At 39.8% G+C, this 17,239-nt stretch overlaps 1 protein-coding gene across 5 annotated transcripts in view; it reads right to left on the bottom strand.

Annotated features, from left to right (window-relative positions):
* RAI2 (retinoic acid induced 2) overlaps positions 1-17,239 on the bottom strand; it is a 397,647-nt gene that overhangs the window by 351,514 nt on the left and 28,894 nt on the right. The window lies entirely within an intron of this gene.

The following is a 17,239-nucleotide window of genomic DNA, read 5'->3' on the forward strand; positions in this document are numbered from 1 at the left end:
ACAAAGATTAGACCAGAAACAAAGTTAATAGAAACTAAAAACAACTGCAGAACAGATTAATGAAACCAGGAGCTAGATCTTCAAAAACACTAATAGAATTAATAAGCCTCTAGCCAGACATATCAAGAAAAAAAGAGAAAGGACTAAAAAAATTAAATCACAAATGAGAGAGGAGAAACAACTAACACCACAGAAATACAAACCATCCTAAGAGAATATTATTTAATATATATATGGATCTCTGGTGGCTCAGCGGTTTAGCACCTGCCTTCGGCCCTGGGTGTGATCCTGGAGACCAGGGATCATGTCCCACATCAGGCTCCCTACATGGAGCCTGCTTCTCCCTCTGATTGTGTCTCTGCCTCTCTCTCTCTCTCTCTCTCTCTGTGTGTGTGTGTGTATGTCTCTCATGAATAAATAAATAAAATATTTTTTTAAAAAACTATATGCCAACAAACTGGACAACCTAGAAAAAATGGATAAATTCCTAGAAACATATAACCTACCAAAACTGAATCAGAAAGAAACAGAAAATCTGAATACACCAGTTACCAGCAATAAAATTGAATTAATAATAAAAAAAAGTCCCAACAAACAAAAGTTTAGGATCAGACAGCTTTACAGATGAATTCTACCAAACATTTAAAGAAGAGTTAATACCTATTCTTCTCATACTATTCCAAAAACCAGAAGAGGAAGGAAAACTTCTGAATTCATTTCATGAGGCCAGCATTACCCTGATATCAAAACCTGATAAAGACACTACAAGAAAAGAGAACTGCAGGCCAGTATCGCAGTTGGACATAGATGCCAAAATCCTCAACAAAATATCAGCAAACCGAATCCAACAATACATTAAAAGAATCATCCTCCATGATCAAGTGGGATTTATTCTTGGGATGCAAGGTGGTTCAATGTTTGCAAATCAATCAATGTGACACATCACATCAATAAGAGAAAGTATAAGAAACATATGATCATTTCAACAGATGCAGAAAAAGCATTTGAGAAACTACAACATCCATTTATGATAAAAACTCTTCAACAAAGTAGGTTTAGACAGAACATATCTTAACATAATAAACGCCATATATGAAAACCCCACAGCTAACATTATCCTTAATGGGGGAAAAAGTGAAAGCTATTCCCCTAAGGTCAGGAACAAGACAAGGATGGCTACTCTCAACATTTTTATTCAACATAGTTCTAGAAGTCCTAGACACAGCAATCAGATAACAACAAAATAGATAAAAAGTATCTGAATTGGTAAGGAAGAAGTAAAACTTTCCCTATTTGCAGATGACATGATACTCTATGTAGAAAATCAGAAAGACTCCATGAAAAAACTGCTAGAACTAATAAATGAATTCAGTAAGGTCACAGGATACAAAATCAATGTACAGAAATCCACTGAATTTCTGTACACCAATAATGAAGCAGCGGAAAGAGAAATTAAGAAAACAATCCATTTACAACTGCACCAAAAATAAGATACCTAGGAATAAACCTAACTCAAAGGCAATCTACAAAATGGGAGAAGATATTTGCAAATGGCATAACTGAGAAAGGGTTAGTATCCCTCTTATAGAGAGAACTTATCCAACTCAACACCCAAAAAAACAAATAATTCCAGTTAAAAAATGGGCAGAAGACATATAAAGAGACATTTCTCCAAAGACGACATACAGATGGTCAACACGCACAAAAAGATGCTCAACATCACTCATCATCAGAAAAATGCAAATCAAAGGCACAATCAGATATCACCTCACACCGGACAGAATGGCTAAAATCAACAGCACAAGAAACAAGTGTTGGTGAGGATATGGAGAAATACAAACACTCATGCACTATTGGTGGGAATGGTGTGACCACTGTGGAAGACAGTATGGAGGTTCCTCAAAAAATTAAAAATAGAATTACTATATGATCCAGTAATTCACTACTGGGTATTTACCCAAAGAATGAAAACACTAATTCAAAGGGTTACACGCACCCCTATGTTTATTGCAGCATTATTTGCAATAGCCAAATTATGGAAGCAACTTAAGTGTCCATCAACAGATGAATGGATAAAGAATATGTGGAGATACACACACACACACACACACACACACTGGAATGTTACTCAGCCATTTGAAAAGAATGAAATCTTGCCATTTGCAATGATATGGATGGAGCTAAGAGTATAATGCTAAGTGAAATAAGTCAGTCAGAGAAAGACAATTATCATATGATCTCACTCATAGGTGAAATTTAAGAAACCAAACAAATGAACAAAGGAAAAAAAGAGAAAGACAAACCAAGAAACACTCAACCATAGAGAACAAACTGATGGTTGTCAGAGGGGAGGTGTGTGGGGGGATGGGTGAAATAGGTGAAGGGGATTAAGAGTACACTTAGCATGATAAGCACTGAGAAATGCATAGAATTGCTGAATCGCTGTATGGTACACCTGGAACTAATATAACATTGTGTATTAATTACACTGGCATTACAACTTCAAAAAGTAGAGAAAGAGATCAATATGATCATCTAAAAACTCTATAAATAAAATTAAAAGGCTACTGAGCAAGCAGGGAAAACATTAGTACTATATTGAATATTATTAATATAGATATTTTAAAATCAGTTTTATTTATTTTTTTAAAGATTTTATTTATTTATTCATGAGAGACACAGAGAGAGAGAGGCAGAGACACAGGCAGAGGGAGAAGCAGGCTCCATGCAGGGAGCCCGACATGGGACTCGATCCCAGGTCTCCAGGATCATGGCCTAGGCCGAAGGCAGGCGCTAAACCGCAGAGCCACCCAGGGATCCCCAAATCAGTTTCTTTTAAAAGATGAAATCCTAATGGAAAAAATAGGTGAAGGTTATAATAGACACTTCACAAAAGAAGAAATGCAGATGGTTAATAAATGTGTGAGAGAATGGTCAGCTTCCAACTAATAAAAGAATGCTAATGAAAACAAGATATAATTTTTACCTTTCAAACTGATAATAATTTACAAATTATAATCTATAAATTGTAATAGACTGTGCACTCTTGTAATAAATGTGCAATGACATAAACAGTTTCACAGCCTTCTTCAAGCACTATAAATTGGTAAGACTTCATGAAGGGCAACCTGGCAATATGGATCGATGACTTTAGAAAGTCACCATAAACTTGACCTAATAATTCTACTTCTGGAATTACACTAAGGAGATAAGCAGACAAGTGGGCAATGATGAATATATAAAAACTGTCGCCCAAGCTTTGTCTGTAATAGAAAAAATTGGACCAATTTAGAAGAATGGCTAAGTAAACGATGGCACACTTATTTTATAAAACCTTAAGCATTAAATAACAGGTTCTCAAGGAATATTTAACCACATGAAAAATGCACAGAAGATAATGGAAAAAACAGCACATAAAACTCTATTTTTCATATCATGATTTTATAGTGAAATGCATAGAGGGGGGAAATGATGAACAAATGTTCATAGTAGTTGCTTTAGTTAGATTATGGGTAGTTTCTAGTTTCTTCTTTTCAGCATTTATCCCCCCACGTATTCTATAATAAAAAAGTTTTTTCCTTTATAATCAGGAAAAAGGTAAATGAGATGTCATAATCCTTTACAGCTTTATCATATTCCCAGAGAGAAATTCTATCTTTATTATTTGTAAACTTGAACGTGTTTTTTCTGATTTAGTAGAGCCCAAATGCATTAAGGACTGACTCTAAACTATCTGGATAGACCCAGGAAACTTCCCAGTTTGTTACTCTCGCAAGCTCCCAGGGCAGTGCCTTCTGTACTAGTCTTGTCTGCGGCACAACTTAGAAATTCCAAAGTTTTGAGGAAATTTCTCAGAAAATATATTTGGTTGGTAGCCACATACTCAACAAAGTGGTGGAAGAAATGGGGGGCATGGGTGAAGGTAGGGAATTTTCTGTAAAGCACTCATTTCATTTTGAAATATTTAGGAAGAAAAGGGAAAGGAGGAGGGAAGCCCCTTGGATCTAAAAACTAAATAGAATTGGTGTGGTTTCCATTGAAGGTCAGTACTCTAGTTGTATCATGTTGTGTACCAAATCACTCCAAAGCTTAGTGACTTAAACCAAGAACCATTTATCATCCCTCATGGTTTTCTGAAGTTCAGTTTGTGAGCTGAGTGGCCCTGGTTCAGGGCCTCTTCTGAGGTTGCAGTAAGATGTTGGCTTGCCTAGAACTGGATGAGGATTCGCTTCCAAGATGGCTCACACTCGTGGCTGGCAGACGGGTGCAGGCTGCTGTGCGAAGGCCTCAGCTCCTCTCCCTGTGCTCCTCTGCACAGAGCTACAGAGTGCATGGTGCCCGGCTGCCCCCAGAGGGCATGGCCCAAGGCAGAAGCCCCAATGCTTGTTAGGACTAGCCTCCAAAGCCACATACTATCACTTCTGCAATACCCTGTTGGTGATATAGGTCAGCCTAATTCAGTGTAGGGAGGCGAGATTACCAGGAGGCAAAAATCAGTAGAGGCCATCATGGAGGCTAATTTCCCAGTTACCTATCTAGCATCCTGACAATGCCCACTCCCTGACAACACCGTAGACTTTCATTTCAGTGTCTTTCCTCCCACTCCACCTGCACCTGTGAAAGGAAGTTGACTCATCCCCAGTACTACTGGTGGGGCTAACTGGGCTCACTGTAATTACAGTGATTGCACAGGCTCCCAGGCCTAAGCCTACTAGCACACGGCATTCTCCCAGTTTCTTGGATTATTCAGAGGTTGGTGTATGACCAGATTTGGGCAAGTGAGGCACAAAGGATACTTTGGGGGCACTTCTTTTTTTTGAAGATGTTATTTATTTATTCATGAGAGACACAGAGAGAGGGGGGGCAGAGACACAGGCAGAAGAAGAAGCAGGCTCCTCGCAGGGAGCCCGATGCAGGACTCGATCCCGGGACCCCGGGATCATGCCCTCAGCAGAAGACAGATGCTCAAGCACTGAGCCACCCAGGTGTCCCTTGGGGCACTTCTCAAAAGAGAGACAGTCCCTCTCTTCCTTGGGTGTTTCAGGGTGTGGATCTGAGCTCCCAAGGGCACTGCAGTACCCTCCACCAGCCTGAGAATCAAGTCACCCCATGGAGGGGAGCTGACAGGTTCTCAAGAGAAAATAAGTCAGAGCCTTGATAGACCCAGTGCTAATCACTGCCCTGCCACTGGGCTCTTCCTTTATGTGGGGCTATTAATTTCCCATATTTCTGAAGCTACCTTAACATAGGTTTCCTAGTATATGAAACCAAAACTGATTCTTCCCACTTGCAAAATGGAGCTATCATGAAGCCAAAAGAAATAAAGACAAATGCTTTGAAAACTAAATGAAATTTTGCTCTTTAACATTAGGGATAATTAGGGCACCTGAGTGGCTCAGTTGGTTAAGCATCTGCCTTCAGCTCAGGTCACAATCCCGGGAGTCTGCTTCTTCCTCTCCCTCTGCCCCCCCCCCCCCCAACTCATTCTCACTCTCTCTCTCTCTCTCTCTCTCTCTCTCTCTCTCTCTCTCTCTCTCCCCCCCCCCCTCTGTGAAATAAATAAATAAAATCTAAATACAACAACAACATTAGGGATAATTATATCTACTTGAACTGAACCAAAATTTAGGACAGCTCTCCTGTAATGTGGACGAGAGTATCACCAAGCAGGTCTGGTCCAATATGCCCAGAACCAATAATGATTATACCCATAGGCCAAACAGACAACTGCTTTGGGGAGTCCCTGAACAGGATGTGGTAGTGTGGGTGTGGGTTCCCAGATGGAAGAACCAAAAGTTCTGGAATTCTGAGCTGTGGTGAGGAGCAACCAGAAAGTCCACACAAAACTGGTCGTCAAACTGGGTATGAAGTGGCACTGGGAGGTCCACCACTTCAGGCCAGCGCCTGAGATGCCATGAGCCCCTGATTTAGGCTAAGAGGAGAAACATGATGAAGTTTATGAGTCACTAGCATCTCACCACAAATTGAGGTTTTGAGCCCCTACTGAGATTTGTGTAGAGTATTTGTATGGAATAAGAGAACAGTGGGATGGGAGTCCCCATGCTACCAAGGTGAAGGGAGAAAGAGATCCCAAAATCTAGAGGGCATTGAAGACCAACTGATGAATCACACTTTTGTAGATGGCAGAAAAATGTGGCTGACAAAGTTTTGCTGATCTCGGGCCATTTATGTTGTTTAAGAGCTCTATAAATAGACCTGCTATATACCAGGTACGGTTCTGAGTGCTTTACAAACATTTATTTATTCCCCTCAACAACCCCATGAAATAGGTTCTTATCATCCTTATTTCAAAGATTAGCAAACTGAGGCACAGAGAGGTTAAGCAACTTGCCTGGGTTTGCACAGCTAGAAACCAAGGCACAGAGAGATTAAGAAACTTGCTCAAGGTCACACAGCTAGACAGTGAGGTACAGCTGGTTACACAGCTGGCAAGTAGTAGAGTCAGGATTCGACCATAGGATTTACAGCCCGGGCCCACGCTCCTAACCACCGTGCTCGGCTGCATATGCTATCACATCTCAGTGTCTTTGCCGACTTGCTGCAAAATATCCCCTGATAGGGATGTTCCTCTCTGCATGACAGTTCCCCCTAGGGCCTTAGTGAAGCTACGATAGATTTAAGCACATGTGATAGCTGTGGGTGGTTTTTCTGTCAGGTCTGGCCTTTAATCCTGGGACCTCACGTTGCAACAAACTCTGGTTGTGTCACCTTTAACAAGCCTGAAAAACAGCCATAACTTGGGGCTTGTTAGAAATGCAGCTGATCAGGAGGGTCAGGCCAACCATTTCCCTCTTTACCCAAGCTTCCTGATCATTCCAGGCCTCTGCCCACCACACACCCTCCTTCTTAAATACTATCATCAGTGCCAGGGTCGTTAGGGAGAAAACCAATGAAGAGGAAATGATTATAAAAGTTACATCTGCTGTTCAGGCAGCTGTTCTCTTTCCTCATTAGGACAATCAATCATTTTTCAACATCATTTTTGTAACTAGGAAAAGGCTTCATTTATTCTAAGACTAAGGAGCAGGAATGGGGGAATTAAATCCCATAGGTCTTTAGCTGATGGGATTTTTTTTTAATATTCTGTCCTCACCAATGACCTAATTAAGCTTTCAGAGAGTGATAAACTCCCAGCTCCTCCATCGCGTTTCCATCTGTGCCTGTGCAGAAGGGGAGCTCCACACCCCTGGGAGTCCATGCCTTCTCTTCTGGCTTTCTCTTTAGCTTCATCTTCATAGATTCAGCCCAACTTTCTCTGACTTTCTGCAAGGGCTTCTTGGAAAGGTGCTGTCATCACTGAAACCTTACCATTAAGCCGCGGATTTTCACAGAGACATTAAGTCATATTTCCATGAAATCACAGAATAGTAGGGCAGGAAGATCACCCCTCGTAATGATCATGAGCCCCAACTACAGGGGGAAACTGCCCAGGCTCATATATCAAGTTTGTCCCTTATAGTTATTTGACCTTGGGCACATTATTTAGCAGCCTTTTGGTGCTTGGTGTCTTCATTTGTAAAATGGAGAGTAAAAGTATACACCTAGCTCCTAGGGTTGTCATGAAGATTAAGTTAACCATATATGTAAAGCACTTACACCAGTGCCCATAAACACAAAATCGTAGGTCCCTCTATTATCATCGTGGCTATCGCTATTGCTGCTACTGTTGGTATTATCTGGACCACCTGGCTCTGATGCTTATATGCCCTCTTGCACATCCTCCTCTTCAAACCATTAAGGTTGGATCACCCCAAACACATGCCTTCTCCATACCTAGGCCCTGGCTCTCGAGAAGCTTGGGGAGAACCAAACAGGTATGTGAACTGCAAACTCATGGTCTCCCAGCTAAGCCACTCCCCAGATACTCTGTCACCTGTGCCGCTCTGCATCAGTCATGGTCCAGGGAGAAAGACAGGCAGCACAGTTAGTTCTGCAGAGGTAAGCAGGGACTGGAGGTGAAACTGCTGAAATGAGTATTGGAGGACTCAAAAGGTAAACAGGGGATGCTGAGATAACACAGAAATGGGAGTGCAGGAATCAGAGGTCACCCCAGGGATGTGGGGGAATGGAAGGGAGAGACTGAAGTTACCAGAACCTAGAGTCCTGGAAGGGGGATGTCACAGGGATGTGACCCAGATCCCCAAAGAGGGACATCACCCATGTCTGAAGGGACACAGTAAGGCTGATTACAAGTGTTGGGAAGAGCACAAATTGGATGGTTTGAACCGCCACTGCCAGGCTGACGCTCACAGCGATAGGAAATAGACACAAACCCACAGGAAGCAAATGGGAAGGAGTAGCTACCTATTCTGGTTACATAGCCACGCTGAACTTTCTAAAAAGCAAGCATGTCTGGGTCACAAGCCTTCTTAAAGCCTTTGTGTGACTCTCTCTGCATCTCTAGCAAGTCTGGCATGTAGTTTGGCTAAGCAGGGTGCTGGAGCTGGCCCTCACCTACACCTAGTACTTTCCCACACCTGACACTCTCCCCTATGACACCAGTTCCGGGCATATTAAATTCATTGCATTCTTCCAAACACTCCAGGTCTTTGTTCCAGCCTGGAAAGCTCTTCTCTCTGAAGTCTTCGATCATCACCTAAGGTAGGAATGGCTAACCCTGTGTGCACTCACTGTAAACCCAACATACTTCCTCTAGCAGATGCTGCTGGGGTCCTTCCCACATCTCTTTGGTCTTTGCCTCTACACGGAAGGCTGCTTACTATGAACACCAGTGGCTCCACTTGGGGCTGTGTATCTGCCCATCAGAGTGCACCTGCCCAGGTGGTCAGTAGTGGCGCTAGGGAGTTCATCTCCCCTGAGGCAGTCTTCAAACACTGATGAAGAGAGATGTGATGGCTAAGTGGCCTAGCTGTGTGGCCCCTTGGTGGAGAGAACAAGGCATGTTTTATGTTGTCTCACAGAGCTCCCTGGAGAGGTTGAACTCCAGTTGCCTATAGTAGTAACTACCTGGATAGGCTTTCTTTTGTTCCCTTCCTCAATTCCCTGATCTTTTCTACCAGTGCTTCCTGGGATCACTTCCCCCCAAAAAAACTACTTAAACTGAAATCTTTTTTCCACAACCTGTTTTGGGAGAAAACCAAATGAAGTCACTTTTCTGATAGCCCATAGTATAGTGTTGTACTAATTTGCTTAAAGGTCCCTATCAATAAGGACTCCAATTCTCTGAGGGCCAGGACCTTATATCATTCTCTTTTGTAACCTCAGATCCTAACACCAATTCCGGGCACATAATATGCCCTCTATCTGTGCTTATTGGACTGAGGGGATATATCTGAAAACCAGAACAGTGACACTGTAGAATGTGATGGGTGATGAGTAGGGATTACTGAAGGAAGCTGGCATGGGGCTTTGAGATTACAATTCACATTTTTGGAGGTAGGACTACTTGAGCAGCCAAAGCAAGAGAGTAGAATTGCTACTTTTAATCTCTCTGTTTCTTCAGAGGAAAATGAAAGAGCAGCACCAGAACTGCAGACACATACATATATCTATACACACACATAATGAAATGTGAGTCACAGGAATTGGGCCCCCTTTACCATATCCCATAGGTCTGGTCCCCCAGAGAGCTGTCACCTCTGATTTAAACATGCACAGATCCCTTTACCTAGCCCTAAGAAATGTCATGCCAAAGTCATACCAGTGGGGCAACCCTTTTAACTCTGAGAAGCTCAGAGAATAGGCAGTCCTAATATTGTCCAACACCGCTGATGTCCAGATTAAAGGCCATCTGCTCCCTCTTTAATCAGGACCAATCATGTTAGGAATACTCCCTTCAACTTACTCCTTCCTCTGAATGAGACTGACCATAAATAAGAGCCCTGTCACAATGCCCAAGAGTGTCCCAGTTCTATTATGATTGCCACCATTAGAGATAACACTTCCACGTACCAGAGTCATCTCAGCTTCTTACCCGGGAAGACTTCTGCACAGCACAAGGGCTGGGTTCTATGATGTAAGTTAGTGTGACCTCTTCTAGCCAAGTTCCATATCAGGAGTTTCCTACCATATGGCCTCCTGCCTGGACTCTCAGTCTCTAAATCCAAAGCATTTCATGACTTTTTCCAATACTATAACTATTAGACAAGATTTTTAAATTAAAATTATTTTATTATCTAACTTTTTTGAGCACCTAAAATATGCCAGTACCAGTCACAAAGCACTGTGCAAAACGTTTTACACACAGTAGCCCATTCAGTCCTCAGAACAACTCCATAGGAAAGGTAGGTGAATTAGCCTCGTGTCACAGCAGGGGAAACAGGGTGTGACACAGGCTTTCCAACTCCTAAGCCTGTATGCTTTACCACAGTATTATTCTGGCATTATTTCAAACTTCATACAATAGTGTTTTAGTTCTGGAAAGGACCAGAGAGATTAACTAAAATCCAACCACCTTCTGAGGTGCTGTTCCTTGGTAATTTAAGGCATGGTCTTGGCAGCCAGATAGGCCTCAGTAGGAGTTACAGATCTGCTACTTAACAATCTGTGTGATCATAGACAAGCCTCAATCTCCCCATCTGTAAAATGGGGGGTAATAATAGGTACCTCCTGATGATAGGGTTGCTGTGAGGGAAAAATGAGATCCTGTATGATAAGCACTTAGCCCATTGCTTAGCAAGTATCTATTAAATACTAGCTAACACTTACATAGTACTAGCTACATTCCAGGTACTCTTCTAAGTGCTTGTCACACATTGAATTAATTTTAATCCACACAACATGAAATAGCTATTATAATACCTACTTTACAGATGGATCAACTGAGGCACATGTTGGCCACCAAACCACAGATCCAGGAAACTCAGAGAACACCAAGCAGGATAATGCCCAAAAAATCTCCCACTACACCTAAGCATACCGCAGAAAATCAAAGATAAAGAAAAATCTCAAAAGAAACCAGTAGAGAAACAAGGATAAGAATTATATCTGACTTCTCATAGACCATGCAAGCAAGAAGAGAGTGGAATATATAAAGTATGAAGAGAAAAACACCCACCAACCTAAAACTCTGTATCATTTGAAATTATCCTTCAAAAGTGAAAGAGAGAGAGAAAAAAAAGTGAAAGAGAAATAAAGTCTTTCTAAGACAAAAATGAAGGGAACTTGTTGCCAGTAGGCCCACCTTGCAAGAAATGTTAAAAGAAGCACTTCCAGTTATAGAATGAGTAATTCATAGAAATAAAATTCACAACATAGGGAATATAGTCAATGATGTTGAAATACTGATATACTGAGAGAGATAGTAGCTATACTTGTGGTGAACACAGCATACTATGTAAATTTGTTGTACACTTGAAACTAGTATAATGCTGGGTGTCAACTACACTAAAAAAAAAAGTTCCTCAGAGAGAAGGAAAATCATATAGATCAGAAACTTAGACCTACATAAAGAAAGAACATCAAAAAATAAATGAGAAGGTAAAATAAAAAGTTTTATTTTTCTTATTCTTAATTGCTCTGATTATTTGTTCAAAAAAGTAATGGCAACAGTGTATGCAATTATGTATGCTTATGTGCTTATATTTATGCTTAATTATGTGTATTATAAGTGAAATGGATGACAGTAATGATTCAAGAGATGAAAGAGAGGAATTGGGATTCTTTTGTTATTATAAGGTACCTGCACTATCTATGAAGTGGTTTATTGTTAAGTAGACTTAGGGGCGCCTGGCTGGCTCAGTCAGTGGAGTGCCTGACTCTTGATTTCAAGGTTGTGAGTTCAAGCCCCATGTTGGGTATAGAGACTAGTTAAAAATAAAAACTTTAAAAATAAAATTAAATTAAAAAATAAAGTGGGCATAGATTCACTGTACTTGCATACTGCAAGTTCTAGAGCAGCCACTCTAAAAGTAAATTAAGAAGTATAGTAGATAAACTAAAAATTGAGACAAAATAAAATCACATAAAATACTCTGTTAAAACTTCTTTTCTTCCACAAAAGGCAGAAAATGTGTAGAAGACAAAAATAAGAACAAAAATAAAGAGGGCAACAGAGTAACAAATATTGTAGATAGCAATCCAACTATATCAATAATCATTTTAAACATCAATGGTCTAAATACATCAATTAAAAGACAGAGATTGGGGCGCCTGGGTGGCTCAGTGGTTAAGGGTCTGCCTTTGACTCAGGTCATGATCCTGGGGTCCTGGGATCGAGTCCCACATCCTGCTCCCTATGGGGAACCTGCCTCTCCCTCTGCCTATGTCTCTGCCAACAAGATTCAATTATATGTCATCTACAAGAAACTCACTTTAAAAATAACACAGGGACACCTGGGTGGCTCAGTCAGTTAAGCATCCAACTCTTGATTTTGGCTCAGGTCACAATCTCAGGGTCATGGGATAGTACCCCACATCAGGCTCTGAGCTGGGCATGAAGCCTGCTTAAGATTCTCTCTCTCTCTCTTGCCCACTGCGCCTCCCCCAACCACTCACACACATGGTCCCTCTCTCTTTCAAAAATAAATAAATACATACATACATATTAAATATTAATAATAATGGATTGATATATTAATGGATATTAATATATTGGTATAATTTAAAGTATTAAATAAATTTATATTTATGTAAATTACATATAGACAAAATATAAAGGAATGGAGAAAGATATACATGCTAACAGTACTCGAAAGAAAGCAGGAGTAGCTGTATTAATTTGAGACAAAGCAGACTTTAGAGCAAGGAAAGTTATCAGAGATAAAGAGGGGCATTACATAATGATTAAAAGGTCAGTACTCTAAGAAGACAATGTGTATGCACCTAACATGTGCATCAAAACATGTGAGGCAAAACAGATAAAATCTCAAGGAAAAATAGATAAATCCACTATTGTAGGTGGAGACTTCAACATCCCTCTATCAGAAACAGATACAGCAGGCAGAAAATCAGTAAAGATAGGTGAACTCAACAACACCATCAGTCAACTGGATTTCATTGACATCTATAGATGACTTTATTCAACAATAGCAGAGTACAAATTCTTCTCTAGCTCACATGCAACGTTCTCTAAGATAGACCACTTTCTGTGCCATAAAATACACCTTGATAAATTTAAAATATATCTTAGCTTAAAAGAATAGAAAGCATATAATGTGTACTCTCAGACCACAATGGAATTAAAGTAGAAATCAATAACAGGAAGATAGCTGGAAAATACCAAAATACTTGGAGATTAACAATACACTTCTAATTAACACATAGGTCAAAGAAGAAACCCAGAGAAATTTAAAAATATTTTGAATTAAATAAAAGTGAAAATACAACTTATCAAAGTTTGTGGGACACAGTGAACACAGTGCTTTGAGGGTTATTTAGAGCATTGAATGCATATATTGCAAAAGCAGAAAGATCTAAAATCAATAATCTAATCTCCTACCTTAGAAAACTAGAGAAAAAAATCAAATTAAATCCAAAGTAAGTAAAAGAAATAACAAAAATTCAAGTAGAAATCGATGAAACTGAGATCAATAGAGAAAATCAATAAAATCAAAAGCTGTTTCTTTGAAAAGATCAATAAAATCGATAAGCCTCTAGCCAGGCTAAGAAAAAAAGAGAGTAAATACAAAATACTAGTATAGAAATAAAAGAGACATCACTCAAAGGACATTTAAAGATCTCATAGACATTAAAAAGAAGATAATGAAATATTATGAACAACTCTATACTCTATACTCTATGCCAGGATCTGATAACCTAGATGAAACAAACCAATCCCTTAAAAGATAAAATCTGCTAAAACCCACACTCAATAAACTATTTTAAAAATAGCTAAAAATACTCTTAATGTATGATTATTGGTCCTCGGTATTTATCCAAATGAATTAGAAACTTATATCCACACAAAAACCTGCACATGGATGTTTGTGGCAGCTTTATTAATAATTGCCAGAACTTGAAGCAATCAAAATGTCCTTCAAAAGGTAAATGGATAAACTGTAGTATGATCAGACAATAGAATCTAATTATTCAGTGCTAAAGGAAAAAACGAGCTATCGAGCCATGAAAAGACATGGAGGAAACTTAATGCATATTACTAAGTGAAAGAAGCCAATCTGAAAAGGCTACATACCATATGATTCCAAATATACAACATTCTGGAAAAGGCAAAATTATGGAGACATCAAAAACATCAGTGGTTGCCAGGGGTTAGCAGGGAAACAGGGATAAATAGAGCAAAGGGAAGTTTTAGGGCAGTGAAACTATCCTGTATGACACTATAATGGTAGATACATATCATTATACGTTTGTCCAAACCCACAGACTGTACAATATCAAAAGTGAACCCCTAATGTAAACTGTGGCCTTTGGGTGATTATGATATGTTGATAAAGTTTTAGTGATTGTAACAAATGTCCCAGTCTGGTGGGGAATATTGTTAGTGGAGCAGGCTGAGCATGTGCACGTATGGGCCCAGGGGGTAAATGGGAACCCTGTACTTCCGCTCAATTTTGCCATGAACCTAAAACTTCTCTAAAAAATAAAGTTCATTAATTTTTTAAAAAGTAAAATGGTACATTATACAACCAGTAATAGAGTTCAAGCTTCAGCTAGATGTTAAAAAAAAAAAAAGTAGCTGAGGTACAGACTGTTATAGGTAATAGCAGCAGAGCCAGAATTTGAACCGTGGCAACCTTTCTCTGGAATGTGTATACTTGCCCACTATACCACCTTGCCTCTCAATTGTTTGTTACTATTACTTTGCAAATAGGAAAATTGAGGCTCAGAGGGATCAACCACTTTCTAGAGTCCTAGATTCAGTGAGAAACAGTCTAAAATTCTGGGTTTCCTGAACCCCTGAATATCAGTCCTCCATCCACTCTCTCATATTGCCTCTACATTTCCCCATCTCCCCCACCACCACCACCACCACCACACATACACATAATATCTGGAAAGATCCATGTGTATTGTCCTAGAACTGCGGGAAACTTTTGTTCCAAGCACATTTCAATACCCGAATCCCTTTTGAAAGCAAAACGGTCTCCTAAATTTCAACCGGCTTTTACCATCAAACTGTGAAGAGGATATCTGCCAATGCAAGTCATCAGTGAAGGGCCAATCTGCTTCAGGACTCCAGCACTTTTAGCATGCCTAGTTTGGGCACCAATTTGCATGGATACATGAGATACATAGCATGAGTAGAACACAGAGCAGAAAAATATTCAAGTACATATATAGCTGGGAAAGGGCTGGTAGACGCAGATTTTAAAAAAGAAAAGGATACCCACTAAGAGGCACTAAAAAAGAGCAGGAGACTGTTTTTTGTTTTTTCTCTTAAAGCTTGTCCAGCTGAAAGAGATCTGCTTTGGTATAATTCCCTGACCTTTTTTTTCCCTGATAAGAGATAGATAGCCAAGATACCCAGATGTGAAGGACAGTCTACTGTAGAAGGCTCTTATTTGATTAGACATTGCTTTCATTTTATAGCAATTCATATTTCCAAGGGCATCTCCTTCTTTGCTTCATTTTACATCCCAACTTCTATTTCTTTCCACAAAACTCAAAGCTCTATATTTTCAAGTTAATACCACAGTGCACCAGAATGCATGATTATGTGCAGTCTAATTTCCTTTAGGTCATGCTCGCATTCAGTTATTTTATACATATTGAGAATAGAGCTATCTTTGCTTTGAATTTTTAAGCTGTGAGTTCCGTCTGCTCTAAGATAAATTAGACATAATTCCTGAAGCTTAGTGTGCTCTGGTGAACTACCCTAAGGCCCTAGAGTTTCAAACAAATGTCTTTCTTTTTCTCCTTTCAGAAAACTAAGCTGGGACTCAGAGTATGTCCCTTGCTATTGTGATTTCTTATTATTTTCTTTCATCCTTACAAGAAAACTTGCAGTTCAGTATGATCCAGTGCCTTGGTCACAATTGGCTGAGTGATGTTTGTTTAAATAATAGCCCTTCCCAGATGGCTGATATTAGCTTTAGGTCAAAACATCATGTAACCAGAGTGACCAGCATTTAGAAATCATTGGCATGTTGCTGGGTGTATAGGCATAAAGCAATTCTAACAGACTCTGTGATTCATAGCAAACCCGAGAAGGAGAAGCTGAAGGAGGCAATTTTGGGAGCTTTGTTTACTTGGGGAATTAGTGGTAAGAGGAGTTTCTCACTGCTGAGGATGAAGGGCCCTAGAAAAATGACAAGGGAGCTATGTGCGTGTGTGAGTTTGGGTATGTCCATAATTAGATGTCATGCACAATAATCATAATAGATATCTCATTTACAATACCCAGTCCAGGGAAGGCTGTCAAAGAGGAAAGAATGTACCACCTGTTATCAAACCTATGGTAGGTTTTATTGTCTGGGAGGTTAGAAGCATTTTCAGGAGCCTGGCAAAAAATTAGGCTTGAACACAAAATGGTACTTCCCCTTAATTCCATCCTAGTATATACTTCCACCAAGGCATTCAAATTATGGAATGTCAAAGGTTCATTTACAATCTCTATTTTTGCCCCATATCAGAAAATATAATACTCCATTAAATATACTTATATTGGTATATACTGTGACCAACTATAAGGAGTCCTACCAAAGACAGAACATCTTTTTTTCACTCCTAAAATTAACATTCAAAGGTACGCAAGCCAAGCAATAATGATTCCCTTCCTGTATATCCATTATACATTGATTTACAGTTTTTTTAAATTTATTCTTGAGAGACAGAGAGAGAGAGAGAGAGAGAGAGAGAAAGAAAGAGAGGCAGAAACACAGGCAGAGGGAGAAGCAGGCTCCATGCAGGGAGCCCGACGCGGGACTCGATCCTGGGTCTCCAGGATCACACCCGGGCTGAAGGCAGCACTAAACCGCTGAGCCACCCAGGCTGCCCATGATTTACAGTTTTTAACACATTTTCACACAGGTAATCTCCTCTGACCTTTACAATAACTCTATGGAGAAAAAAGAGCAAATATTATTTGCATCATTTTACCATTGAAGAAACCAAAACCTAGAGAGTAAGGCCAGTTATTTACCAAACTGTGTCCCTTTTCCTTTTTAGCATACATTAAGACTACATTTTCCAAGATCCTTTACAATTAGGTGTGAACTTTTGGTGGGTCCTGTCCAACAGAAGGTAGGTAGAAGTTATTTGTACCACTTTAAGGCCTAACCCATAAAACCCTCTAAAATATAAGCTCCTCCCCATTCTTTTTTTTAACACCAGTTTAGTAAATATTTATTGAGTATTA

The sequence above is a fragment of the Vulpes lagopus genome, chromosome X (genome assembly GCF_018345385.1).
Source record: "Vulpes lagopus strain Blue_001 chromosome X, ASM1834538v1, whole genome shotgun sequence".
Taxonomy (NCBI): domain Eukaryota; kingdom Metazoa; phylum Chordata; class Mammalia; order Carnivora; family Canidae; genus Vulpes; species Vulpes lagopus.